The following is a 13,296-nucleotide window of genomic DNA, read 5'->3' on the forward strand; positions in this document are numbered from 1 at the left end:
GTCACTGGCATCCACCCCCTAGCCCCCCCCCTCTCCGTGTCAAAGACTCAGCAGAGAAAGAGAGTGACAGAGAGGATGCTTGGTGTGTGTGCGAGCTGGGGAGCACAACGTTGACAGAAAGAAAGAAAGAAAGAAAGAGGGAAAGAAAGAAAAGACCTTGACAGTGTAGTGCGTCTTCTCGCATACACGAGGCAGGACATCTCCGTTGGAAAAAAAAAAAAGATGTAGATTTCATTCGGGTCACTAAACATTGCCAGGCACCGTTTTGTGTGTATGTGTGTGTGTGTGTGTGGCAAGGACTTCTCGTTGTGTGTGTGTGTGTGGCAAGGACTTCTCGTTGTGTGTGTGTGTGTGTGTGGCAAGGACTTCCCGTTGAGTGTGTGTGTGTGTGCTGCCGTTGATTCTGAACTGCCAGCATCCCCTCGCCTTTACATTCCCACAGCTGCATGGCAGCTGAAGATCGGATTGGCTGAAGCCGAACTTGTGCGGCTAAAAATATCTCCGCGTGCTGCCCCTGCAAGCTGTGTTCAACACTGCACAGGGTCGCCTTGAGCCGAGGTGAGTACAGACAGAAGAGGGGTGTATGTGTGTGTGTGAGAGAGAGAGAGAGAGAGAGAGGGCGTAGTGTGTAGTGAGTGTTTTGAGTGTTGGGTCAAGTGTTGGTGACTGATACCAGAGGCTAGTCGGTCTGGCATATGTTTGGCTACTGATGTGCGCGGATGTCGAGAACAGCAAGCTGCGATTATAATAAGGTTCAAGATTTGTTGGTGGTAGAGAAAGAGGAGGAGGAAGAGGCGTGTGTGTGTGTGTGTGTATGAAGGTGCAGAGCAAACGCATGATGTGAATTGGATCATGACTTTTGCCTGGCCCGTCCCTCGAGTCAGTGTCTACAAACATACTGCGATTTGATGTCAGAGATATTGGAGAAGAGTGGTAGGGTGGGGCGTCATTAATCTGATATCGATTTGCTGCAAGGTTCCCTCCGCTGGCACAAGGGTAAGATTTCTCTTCTCTTCTATTTTCACATCATCCAGTGCCGCCACCAGGAAGTGTAGAATGACGCATCTGTGTGTGTGTGTGTGTTTGGTGTGTGTGTGTGTGTGTGTGTGTGTCTGTGTGTGTTTGGTGTGTGTGTGTGTTTGGTGTGTGTGTGTGTGTGTGTGTTTGGTGTGTGTGTGTGTGTGTGTTTGGTGTGTGTGTGTGTGTTTGGTGTGTGTGTGTGTGTGTGTGTGTGTTTTGGTGTGTGTGTGTGTGTTTGGTGTGTGTGTGTGTGTGTTTGGTGTGTGTGTGTGTGTGTTTGGTGTGTGTGTGTGTGTTTGGTGTGTGTGTGTGTGTGTGTGTGTGTGTGTGTGTGTGTGTGTGTGTGTGGTGTGTGTGTGTGTGTGTGTTTGGTGTGTGTGTGTGTATGTGTGTTTGGTGTGTGTGTGTGTGTGTGTGTGTGTATGTGTGTGAGTCCATGCTTGTGTGTATATGCGTGCATGTTTGCATACACATGTGTGTACGTGTGTATGTGCATATGCATTGTGTACGTGCGTGCCAAGGTGTGCATGCATGTTTGTCGGTGTGAATGTGTGTACTAGTATGTGCGTGCACTGATGTGCCTCTGTGTGTGTCACGGTGTGTGTGTGTGTGTGTGTGTGTGTGTGTGTGTGTGTGTGTGTGTTTGGAGAACACAGCATTCACCTGAGAAACACTTAAATAGTTGTGTGTGGTGTGTGCCAGTGCACTGTTTTTCTTTCTTTTTTTTTTTTTTTTTTTGGCGCGCGCGTGTGCTGGTGTGTGTATACTTTGTGTGTGTGTGTGTGTGTGTGTGTGTGTGTGTGTGTGTGTGTGTGTGTGTGTGTGTGTGTGTGTGTGTGTGTGTGTGTGTGTGTGTGTGTGTGTGAGTGATAAATAGATAGAGACAGACAGACAGACAGACAGCAAAGAAAGCGAATGTGAGCAAAGGAAGAGAGTTGGAAGAAATCGTCCTCTAAAACAGTTAACTTACCGGCCAGAAATAATATAGTCGTTCATGTACTGAGATATATAGCGTATGTTTCAGGGCACTTAGACCCAAAATTTCATTCGCAAAATGTTCTCGTATTAGACAAACCTTGCCATTTTCTATTGCTCTGTAGTTAGGTACTCGGCTGCGTTATGATATAAAAGTACTATTCAGCCAGTGCACGTGTGTGTGTGTGTGTGTGTGTGTGTGTGTGTGTGTTTGCGACTCGTGTGTGTGTGTGTGTGTGTGTGTGTGTGTGTGTGTGTGGGCGCGACTGTGTGTGTGCATGTGTGATTTGATCTTTCCACTGGCATCTGTTTAGTATTGTTGGCATTGTGTACTAGTGGGTACAGAGGATTGGATGGGGGGCGGGGAGTGTGGGGGAGTGGTGGTGGGGGAGGGGATCAGACAAACGACCAAAGCACGTCAGTAACGTTCTGTTCTCACCCCCACCCCCACCCCCGTCCCGGGCCCCCCACCACCCACACAAACATACGCATACACACGCTTAGATCGTGCAGCTGTCAGGCTTTTTTCAGCATCAAGTCCACAACGACAAAAAGCAATAAGTATGATAATAGTAACAACAACAGCGCTCATTACGTCAGTATGTGATTTGTAATCAGAGACAGCCACCCCACCACAAGCAGCGTGTGGCGCGGCACTGCTTCCAATGCATGAAGCTTCGGACTCGAGTCGGTCGAAAAAAAGAGCTGTTTTTTTTTTTTTTTTTTTTTTTTTAAAGGACGCTATGGGCGCGTGCGCGTTGCGGGGAGGGGGTGGGGGCGAGGGATGTTGTGTGAGTGACGAGCCTTTGGATACATACATAGTTTCCACTGAATCCGATCTGAGTCGATGAACATGTGTTTTTTTGTTTTTTTTGTATTGTATTATTTTGAAATGTTGGTGTCCTTATACAGTGTGGTAGGAAATCTTACACAAAATAGAAAACTCAGTATCACAGGGTGGTTTGTTTTTTTTGTTTTTTAAACTTTGTACGCTTTTAAACCAAGCACAATCTGACGCCATGTGTTCGTCAAATGTAACCATTGAAAGTGATACATGTATGTGATGATGATGATATGATGATATGGATACTTATATAGCGCCCATCCTCAGTCGGAGACCAATACAAGCTTTAAGTGCTTTACAAACACGGGGACATTTGCGTAACAGCCTGGCCTGCCTACCTGGGCAGAGGCCGGACTGACGGCTAACGTCGCGGGTCGCTCATCAGTTTCCTGTGTCATTCAATCAGATTTCAGGCATGCACTGCTCTGCATGCGAGTTCGAGATTTTTCTTACTTAAAGAAAATAATTTTTTAAAAACATATAGAAAAAAAACAAACTCATTTCCGCCCCCTCTACTTCCCTGTTACTACCACACACTCGCAGGCGCCCACGGGTAATTGGCTGCATAAAAAACCCCTGCAGATAGCTAGACGAAGCTAATTAATAAACTCGTTGCAGGCAGTTATTCTATTATGCATTCAGCGGCTTTCGTTGATTCTGCTGCTGCGGATGTCAAGTCCACGTAGATGTTTACTGACTATGTGTGCAGTAGCTCAGGGGGGCAGGGGGGGGGGGGGGAAGAAAGAAAACTTGTACCACAGTTCCACACGCACACCTCAAACCCGCGATACCAGTTGTAAGTGTACGTGAAAAGCTTCTAGAAAGAAGAATGGAACTCATAACCTGATGCGTAAAAGGCTTCTGGAAAGAAGGATGGAACTACGTGAAAGGCTTCTGGAAAGAAGGATGGAACTACGTGAAAGGCTTCTGGAAAGAAGGATGGAACTACGTGAAAGGCTTATGGAAAGAAGGATGGAGCTACGTGAAAGGCTTCTGGAAAGAAGGATGGAACTACGTGAAAGGTTTATGGAAAGGAGGATGGAAAGTCTACCTGAAAGGCTTATGGAAAGAAGGATGGAACTACGTGAAAGACTTATGGAAAGAAGGATGGAGCTACGTGAAAGGCTTATGGAAAGAAGGATGGAACTACGTGAAAGGCTTATGGAAAGAAGGATGGAACTACGTGAAAGGCTTCTGGATAGAGGGATGGAACTACGTGAAAGGCTTATGGAAAGAAGGGTGGAACTACGTGAAAGGCTTATGGAAAGAAGGGTGGAACTACGTGAAAGGCTTATGGAAAGAAGGATGGAACTACGTGAAAGGCTTATGGAAAGAAGAATGGAACTACGTGAAAGGCTTATGGATAGAGGGATGGAACTACGTGAAAGGCTTATGGAAAGAAGGATGGAGCTACGTGAAAGGCTTATGGAAAGAAGAATGGAACTACGTGAAAGGCTTATGGAAAGAAGAATGGAACTATGTGAAAGGCTTATGGAAAGAAGAATGGAACTACGTGAAAGGCTTCTGGAAAGAAGAATGGAACTACGTGAAAGGCTTATGGAAAGGAGGATGGAAAGTCTACCTGAAAGGCTTGTGGAAAGAAGGATGGAACTACGTGAAAGGCTTATGGAAAGAAGGGTGGAACTACGTGAAAGGCTTATGGAAAGAAGGGTGGAACTACGTGAAAGGCTCATGGAAAGAAGAATTGAACTACGTGAAGGATGGAACTACGTGAATTGCTTCTGGAAAGAAGGATGGAACTACGTGAAAGGCTTATGGAAAGAAGGATGGAACTACGTGAAAGACTTATGGAAAGAAGAATTGAACTACGTGAAGGATGGAACTACGTGAAAGGCTTATGGAAAGAAGGATGGAACTACGTGAAAGGCTTATGGAAAGAAGGATGGAACTACGTGAAAGGCTTATGGAAAGAAGAATGGAACTCAGAAACTGATACGTCAAAGGCTTTCCTTAATATGAAAGAATCTCACAAACTGGTACATAAAAGGCGTCTGGAAAGAAGAATGCAACTAAAACTGATCTGTAAACAGGAAATTAACAAATAATGAGATCAGGAGATGAAATTATTAACAAATAGTAAAGAGTGGTAACTCTCTCCATTCACAAGGTACAACCGAGGCAACCATGTGTTTGTTCTGTATTGTCCATGTGTTCTGTGTGACTTGTTCAGGATTAAAGAGGCTATGCCAGTCTTGAATAAAAGCTAATTTGTGTTTACACATTTCATCTGTCTTTGCTGCTGTGTGCACACGTCAAATGATCGGTATAAGGACAGGCCCGGCGCTTCCTTTTTCGAGGAAGTGTCTGGGTTTGTTCCAATGTACCATTTATTTACCTGTGTGCTAGCTGAATCGGTAGCGTAAGCAGCACTGATTTGAAGTTGTGCACCTTGTGAATGGAGAGAGTTACCACTCTTTACTATTTGTTGATCTGTAAACAGCTTCTGAAAAGGAGAATGCAACTGATAAACTGACAACTATCCTATCCCAGATTTCGATCTGTCCTAATCTCAAAGACTTCTGCCATACTGCTATCGGAGGGAAGGAAAAGAGATATGTATCGTTCCTCTTGGTGTTGACTGCACAGTCTGCAGTTTATCAACTTTTTGTTGGCATCACGCACGTGCCCCACTGAGATATATGTTTACATCTGTTACAGGTCAATGGCATGCCCACGCCGCGAGTGTGCGCGCGCGACTGAGTGCGCACGCACGCACGCGTTACACACAGACACATACACACTTGTTAGGGTTTAATTAGCATCAAAAGTGATTCTGATTCTGATTCTGACTCTGATTCACACACACACACACACACACACAGAGACACACCATTCACTCTTTTCAGGATCATTTCTTCCTTTCTTTTGAAAAAGCTCTAGCGTATGTTCGGACAACAGTCATTATTATAGCAGCTGTTTAATTCTCTCTGTGCTTCAAGCCTTTCCTTTTCTCCTCTCTGTATTTGTGGGCTACAACTCACACGCTGTTCGTTTCGGCTGTAATGTGTGTCACTGTTTTTACCCTGCTCTTTAGGCAGCTATATTCCGTTGTCCTAAGTGTACTTACATATACTTGGTATGTTGGTATGTCCTTAGCCCTCCGAACCGTGCTGACATTAGCTACTGGGTCTTTAACGTGCGTATTTGCTCTTCTTCATTACTATAGGTCCTGGTGGCCTGCTCGCGAAGGCACTAGCTAGCAGATCGGCACGCAGAAGATCGGGAAATTTTCTACCCTCAGCCCATCAGGCCCTCATGCAGAAGAGATCGACTCCAGAGTCGATCCCAGGACCTCCACAATGAAAGTCAGCTCTGTAACCCCCAGTCAGCTTTCGCGTCATTCGTTAGGCTCGCGTTAATGTATCAATTAGCATATTCTCACTTTTGGGGGTCCATGTGATGTGTGTGTGTGTGTGTGTGTGTGTGTGTTCCCGCGTGCCCAGCAAGGATAGTCCCATGTATAGTCATAATAATGGTAGCCTCTTGGCAATAATTATTTTCCGTATCGTTCGACGAGGACTTCATTATAACTCAACAATGAAGCAGAACGACAGTGCTTGTGTGTACCTCATACTGTCATGGTCAACAAGACGCGAAGACCGCTGTTTCAGTGACAGGTATAGGAAGCTTTGCTGACGAAGTCTCGTTGATGTGACGTAAATCTGCTTTGACGGCATGAAATGACGAAATAATTGTGATTCTCTCTGCTTTGACGGCGTGGAGTGACGAGTTAAGTGGACGTACGCCAAAGAAGCCTAACATTAAGAATCCTCGATAGTGTGCTCAAGTGTGTTGTTCGACTATTCGTCGCTCCTTGCGTACGACTTTTACGATTATCATGCAAAAAGGCAGTTGTGAGAATACGACGCGGGAATTTTGGGTGTTGTGCTGATTTGATTCTGAGTTTGAACAAAACAAAACTAAACAAAACAAAAAATCCCCCCCCCCCAAAAAAAAACAAAACAAACCCCAAACAAACAAACAAAACAAAAACAAACACACACACAAAACGGAGGGAGGGTAGTGGTTGTAGGAGGGGTGGGTCACACACACATTCATTATCACACACACACACACAGACCTACTCACACACGCATAAGTACACACACACACACACACACACACACTCACGGTTCAATACTAGTGTTTGATCAAACTTATTATGTGTTCATACAGGCCTACATCATATTGTATTGTATTCCGTGATATTGTATTGATTCTTGTTGGCAGGCATACCATGCATGCATCGTCATATTGTACAGGGAAGGTGCAGGTAATTTGAGCATGTTGGAAACATGAGCACCCCGTTTGCTTCAGCCATCCAGCAGCATGTGTCGTACTCGGATGCTAAGAGCAGGAATGCGCTTCATGTGTTTGTTCCACGTCAGAAATTCCCAGTCGATTCTTTGGCGGGAAGTTTTCCTACTTTGAACCCATTTTCATGAATTTAACCTTCTGTTATATGTAAAACTATAGTCTTCAGAATAGTCGAAGCCTTCGCTGCATTTCTGAAACTGATGAAGAACAATTGTTACCTGCTCACAAAGCAAGTTTTAATCAGTCTAAGAAGCCAGTTGTTCAATGTCAAACACACGTGTCGTTTTCGTGGTATTACGAAACACAGAATAAGCACACTGATGCTAACTTGGGCACATCGGATGTTGGTAACTTAAGCAGAGTATTCACGTTTGCATGCACGCGTGTTCGTGTGTCTTTGTCTGTGTGTACAAGATATTTCATGACAGATGATATAAATAAATTGTCTTGCGGTTTCTCTCCCTGATATATTGAGACTATTTCGAATGTAACGATTGCTCTCTCTCTCTCTCTCTCTCTCTTCTTTTGTTCCCGTTACCACTTAGGTCTTGGCGCATCTATGTCTACACAGAAAAATGCTGCATATTGTTTTGTTTTGCCTTAAATTCATTTATTTTGCAATGTCAGTAATTTGGGCAAATGACAGCCATGATGGCATTTTAAGCACCCCTGCTCATATTTCATGCACTAAGTGCTAAAGTAAGCTACACGTGATGGTGACATGAGAGTTCTTTTTTTTTTTTCTTTTTTTCTTCTTCTATATTCCGTTTTATCCCTTGTTTTGCAGTTACTCAGAAATAAATCTTCGATACCTGAAGTATTTTGTGTTCTTTACTTGCTGAAATTATATTTTTGTATCGTAGTTTCTGATATAGTCAATTGCCAAGTTAGCGTGTTCAGATTTGCATCAGTTCCCTTACTTGAGGTATATGGGAATCAATGCAAACTAGTGCACATTATAACTTGTAACTTGATTAAATGAGAAACTACGACACAGAACTTGAGATGTTTGAAAAAATTTTCGGCAAGTAAAGAACACGACAGAATACTTCGGGTATCAAAAATTTAGTTTTCAGTATCTTGCAAAACAAGATATAAAACGGATTATTTTCAATTTTTTAAAAAAGAGAGAAAAAAAAAGCTCAGTTTTCCATCATGTGCAGCTAATCTGAGCGCTTGGCACGGGTGCTCAGTGTTCCATCATGACCGTCATGTGCCCAAATTACTGACATTGCAAGATAAACAAATTAACGGCAAAATAATACGACGTAGCATTTTCCTGTGTGCAAACACTTCATTACATGTGCCAAACCATATAATCAGTTTAATTACATGTGCCAAACCATATAATCAGTTTAATTACATGTGCCAAACCATATAATCAGTTTAATTACATGTGCCAAACTATATATTCAGTGGTTACGTGGAGAAACGAAGAGTTGATCTTTTTTTCTTCCTTTTTTAATTTTTATTTAATTTTATTTTTTATGAAACCGTCACGTACAATTGTCTCAGCATGTCAGAAAGACAAAACTGCAAGGCCTACTTATCTTGTTAATATCACCTGTCATTAATATCTTGTACACACAGACAGAGACGCACAAACACACATACAAACGTGAACACTCTGTCCAAGTTGATGGAGTCTCCCGTCGGTCCGACAGATGAGTAGGCAAGCAGGCTTATCTGTCGGTGTGTGTCCTCATATGGGAGAAGAGGCCGATTCTGGATGCGCAGCACTTCCCACAGGTGTTGCAAGGGAAAACGTCTCCAGAAGTTGAGCCCTGCTTCCTTCGTTCACGCTTCTCCTTAATGACCAGCGTTCTCTTGTTTAGAGTTACCGAGTTACCAACCAACAATACAACCGATGTGGCCAAGTTAGCACCACTGTTCAGATTCTGTGTTTCGTCATAACACGAAAACCTCACGTGTGTTTGACGTCAGACAACTGGCTTCTTAGATTGATAAAAAGTTGCTTTGTTAGTAGGCAGCAATTTGTTCTTCAGCAAATTCAGCAAATGCAACGAAGGTTTCAATTATTCTGAGGTCTTGATTTTAAATAAGAGAAGGGGGAAAGCATGAAAGAGCCTATATTTCCTTACCGCCAAAGATTCCACTGGAATTTCATGACGTGGACACGTGAAGTGCATTCCATCTTATAGCATAAAATGCAACTATGTGGCTGGAACAATGTGTGGGGTGCTCATATCTCTAACATGATCAAATTACCTGCATTTCCTTCCAATGCATTTTATCGTTATCACATTGTAGGCTGCTGTAACGCGTTGTATATGTACTGCAACGTATCGTATCGTATCGTATGGAATCGAGTCCTTTCGTATCATATTGTATTGACGGTGTTGTATTGCGTTGTATTGTTTTGTATTCTTGTTGGCAAGCTCACAATCACGCTGATTGCCGTGTACGCATGGAACGGGCCATCATGCCATGTGATGTACTGTATGTGTAATATATCGATTGGCGATTAACTCTGTCCATACGAACGGCGAAAGAGACGACGTTAACAGCGTTTCACGCCAATTACCATCATCAAAATACTGCAAGCGGAAGGCTCTTATACTGAAGAGGTGAATGTTGACAAATAATACCACAATTCTGACGACGGAAGCTAAAGGTTGGGTCATTCAGACACCCACAGGACATCCGAGGGGTATGTGTAGAGGAGAAGAGAGGACTGGCCGTACTGAGTGAGTTAACGTCCTCATGCCATGTTGTCCATATGCAGACGTACGTGTTGCCAGAGCTTTGTCGTGATGGCTCCGCCTCACTACACTTACAGTACTCTAGCGCTGTACATACCCAGGCAATCACACACGCGAGCACGCGCGCACGCTCGCACATGCGCACGCGCACACACACAGTCACATGCATGTTAAACTGAAGAAAGAAACGAGACATATTCTCACACACACACACACACGGGCGCGCGCCCTTATTAATGTGTCCTGTGTGTGTGTGTGTGTCTGTGTGTGTGTCTGTGTCTGTGTGTTTTCGGTTCCGCGCGCGTGTGTGTGTGTCTGTGTGTGTTTGAGACACAGAGAGATAGAGAGTGTGTGTGTGTATGTTTCCATGCATGCGTGTGTGTGTGTGTGTGTGTGTGTGTGCGTGTGTGTGTGTTTCTATATATATATATATATATATATATGTGTGTGTGTGTGTGTGTGTGTGTGTGTATATGTGTGTGTGTGTGTGTTTGAGACAGAGGGAGAAAGACACAGAGACAGGGAGAGAGAGAGAGAGAGTGTGTGTGTGTGTGAGCATTGTCTATTGTCGTTGTGGAATCATCGTAGAGTTCATGTGGAGTTCATAACATAACCTGTCATGGGTTGCTATGTGTGGTTGTAGTTCAATGAATTGCCGTGCTTACTTTTTGGCTTCGATTTTGTTTGTAGAAAACGAGTTCACGAAAGTGGGTTGTTTTTATTGTTTATTGATTTTGTTTGTAGAAAACGAGTTCATGAAAGCGGGTTGTTTTTATTGTTTCTTTTCTCTTTTCTTTTCTGCGCTAGAAGGAGAGAGAGACAGAGACAAACAAACAGTCTGATAAACACACACACACACACACACACACACACACACACACACACATATATATATATATATATATATATATATATATATATATATATATATATATATATATATATATATATCCACCCCTAACTCATGAGATGAAAAGCTCAACGCTTTAACAACTCAGCCATTGCTTGTGAACTAAACTATGGGCGCGTATATATAAACAAACACATATAACACCTCATTGTAATCAGCTATCGAAGAGAATTTTTACACGAGAATTTTGCCAAGGGCAAACCCTTTTAAATTTTATTGCCGTGGGTTCTTATATGTGCGCTAAGTGCATGTTACACAGGCAAAAATCCAGATCTGTATATAGAAGTCGAATACATGGACACTCGCCTTCCACTGAGCAGTGCACATTACCTTTTGGTCGTTGCTGCACATTAGTCTAAAAAAAATAAACAACAACAGACAAAAATAACCTCCAGTTTTCGATTAACTTTTCAAAGACCGTAGGAACGATAAAACAGGCGACGATGTCAGTGTTTCACCGCTGCTGGCATCTTTATTAACATGTTACAAGCGGAAGGTTCTCACACCGAGGAGGTGGACGATGTGAAAGAACATACTACCGGATTTCTAACGACGGAAGCTGACAAAGAATAGACTACCGCATTTCTAACGACGAAAGCTGACAAAGAATAGACTACCGCATTTCTAACGACGGAAGCTGACAAAGAATAGACTACCGCATTTCTAACGACGAAAGCTGACAAAGAATAGACTACCGCATTTCTAAGGACGGAAGCTGACAAAGAATAGGCTACCGCATTTCTAACGACGGAAGCTGACATAAAATAGACTACCGCATTTCTAACGACGAAAGCTGACATAGAATAGACTACCGCATTTCTAACGACGAAAGCTGACAAAGAATAGACTACCGCGTTTCTAACGACGAGAGTTGACATAGAATAGACTACCGCATTTCTAACGACGGAAGCTGACAAAGAATAGACTACCGCATTTCTAACGACGAAAGCTGACAAAGAATAGGCTACCGCGTTTCTAACGACGAGAGTTGACAAAGAATAGACTACCGCATTTCTAACGACGGAAGCTGACAAAGAATAGACTACCGCATTTCTAAGGACGGAAGCTGACAAAGAATAGACTACCGTATTTCTAAGGACGGAAGCTGACAAAGAATAGGCTACCGCATTTCTAGCGACGAGAGCTGACAAAGAATAGACTATCGCATTTCTAAGGACGAAAGCTGACAAAGAATAGACTATCGTATTTCTAAGGACGGAAGCTGACAAAGAATAGGCTACCGCATTTCTAGCGACGAGAGCTGACAAAGAATAGACTATCGCATTTCTAAGGACGAAAGCTGACAAAGGATTGGCTACCGCATTTCTCACGACGACAGCAAAAGGCTTGGCCACACTGATACCCAATGGACATCAGAATGATGAGGTTTCTGTTGGGGAGACAGAGAGGGAGAAGACAGGCTGATTCCAATCAGTTGAACAGAGAAGAATGTGTCTTTTTTACAACTCCTGTTCGGACAAACAGCCGGTTGAAACAATCACACAGGCACCTTCTGCAAACATCCTGAAAAAAAAGACATTAAAAACAAGAGAGGCAAGGCCTTCAAGACTCACTTAGGATACACTTTAAAAAAAATTCCAAGCTTTTCATGTATTGAGTATAATTTCAAAATGTAATTTTTAAGATGAGAAAGATCAGTTTAGAGCAAATTAAGTCCCCTAGCATTAATTACAGAGTAATTTCCATTTTTTACTATCTGCACCAAAACGTTTGCAAAATAAATAAAACTTCCATGCTTAGCAAAAGAAGTTCCTGTTTGAACAAAAAATGATAATAATGACTGCTCTTGTTGTTGGGTCAGAATATCAGATCAAAGTGCCAAGTTTAGAGAATACAAAAATTATAAATATAACAGTAAATGCAGTTTGCATATAATTTGGCTTCATTTTTATATTTTTTTTGTGCCCATCCCAGAGGTGCAATATTGTTTTAAACAAGATGACTGGAAAGAACTGAATTTTTCCTATTTTTATGCCTAATTTGGTGTCAACTGACAAAGTATTTGCAGAGAAAATGTCACACACACACACACACACACAGACAACCGAACACCGGGTTAAAACATAGACTCACTTTGTTTTGTTTACACAAGTGAGTTAAAAAGGGGGGGAAGAAATGAAAGAAAGAAAAAAAGAAAGAAAGATGGAAAGAAAATCGTGCATGCGACGAGTCTCGAATAGAACTGTATCGGAAAAGGCCTGTGACATCCTAAACTTTACTCGTGTTCTCTGGAAGACAAAACAAGACAAAACAAACAAACGTGCTTGTATCAGCCCGGTTAGGTCCCAGATAAGAGAGAGAGAGAGAGAGAGAGAGAGAGAACAAAAAATGTGGGGGTGGGGAGGAAGGGAAGGTGTGTGTGTGTGTGTGTGTGTGTGTAGAGAGAGAGAGAGAGAGATCTCTGTTGTCTTGAAGCAGTATGGTCTCATAGGCTCGATGTTTACGTGTCTCGTGTCATTAGTTTG

At 42.9% G+C, this 13,296-nt stretch overlaps 1 protein-coding gene across 2 annotated transcripts in view; it reads left to right on the forward strand.

Annotated features, from left to right (window-relative positions):
- Positions 1 to 348: 348 nt before the first annotated feature.
- LOC143297231 (uncharacterized) overlaps positions 349 to 13,296 on the forward strand; it is a 42,172-nt gene continuing 29,224 nt past the window's right edge. Inside the window, exon 1 of one of the 2 annotated variants that reach the window (XM_076609468.1) lies at positions 349 to 558. The gene's annotated coding sequence lies outside the window, so the exon portion shown is untranslated. Of the gene's footprint in view, positions 559 to 645; positions 997 to 13,296 lie in introns of those variants that run through there. The other variant, XM_076609467.1, reaches the window with a different exon arrangement.

Source organism: Babylonia areolata, chromosome 22 (genome assembly GCF_041734735.1).
Source record: "Babylonia areolata isolate BAREFJ2019XMU chromosome 22, ASM4173473v1, whole genome shotgun sequence".
NCBI lineage: Eukaryota > Metazoa > Mollusca > Gastropoda > Neogastropoda > Buccinidae > Babylonia > Babylonia areolata.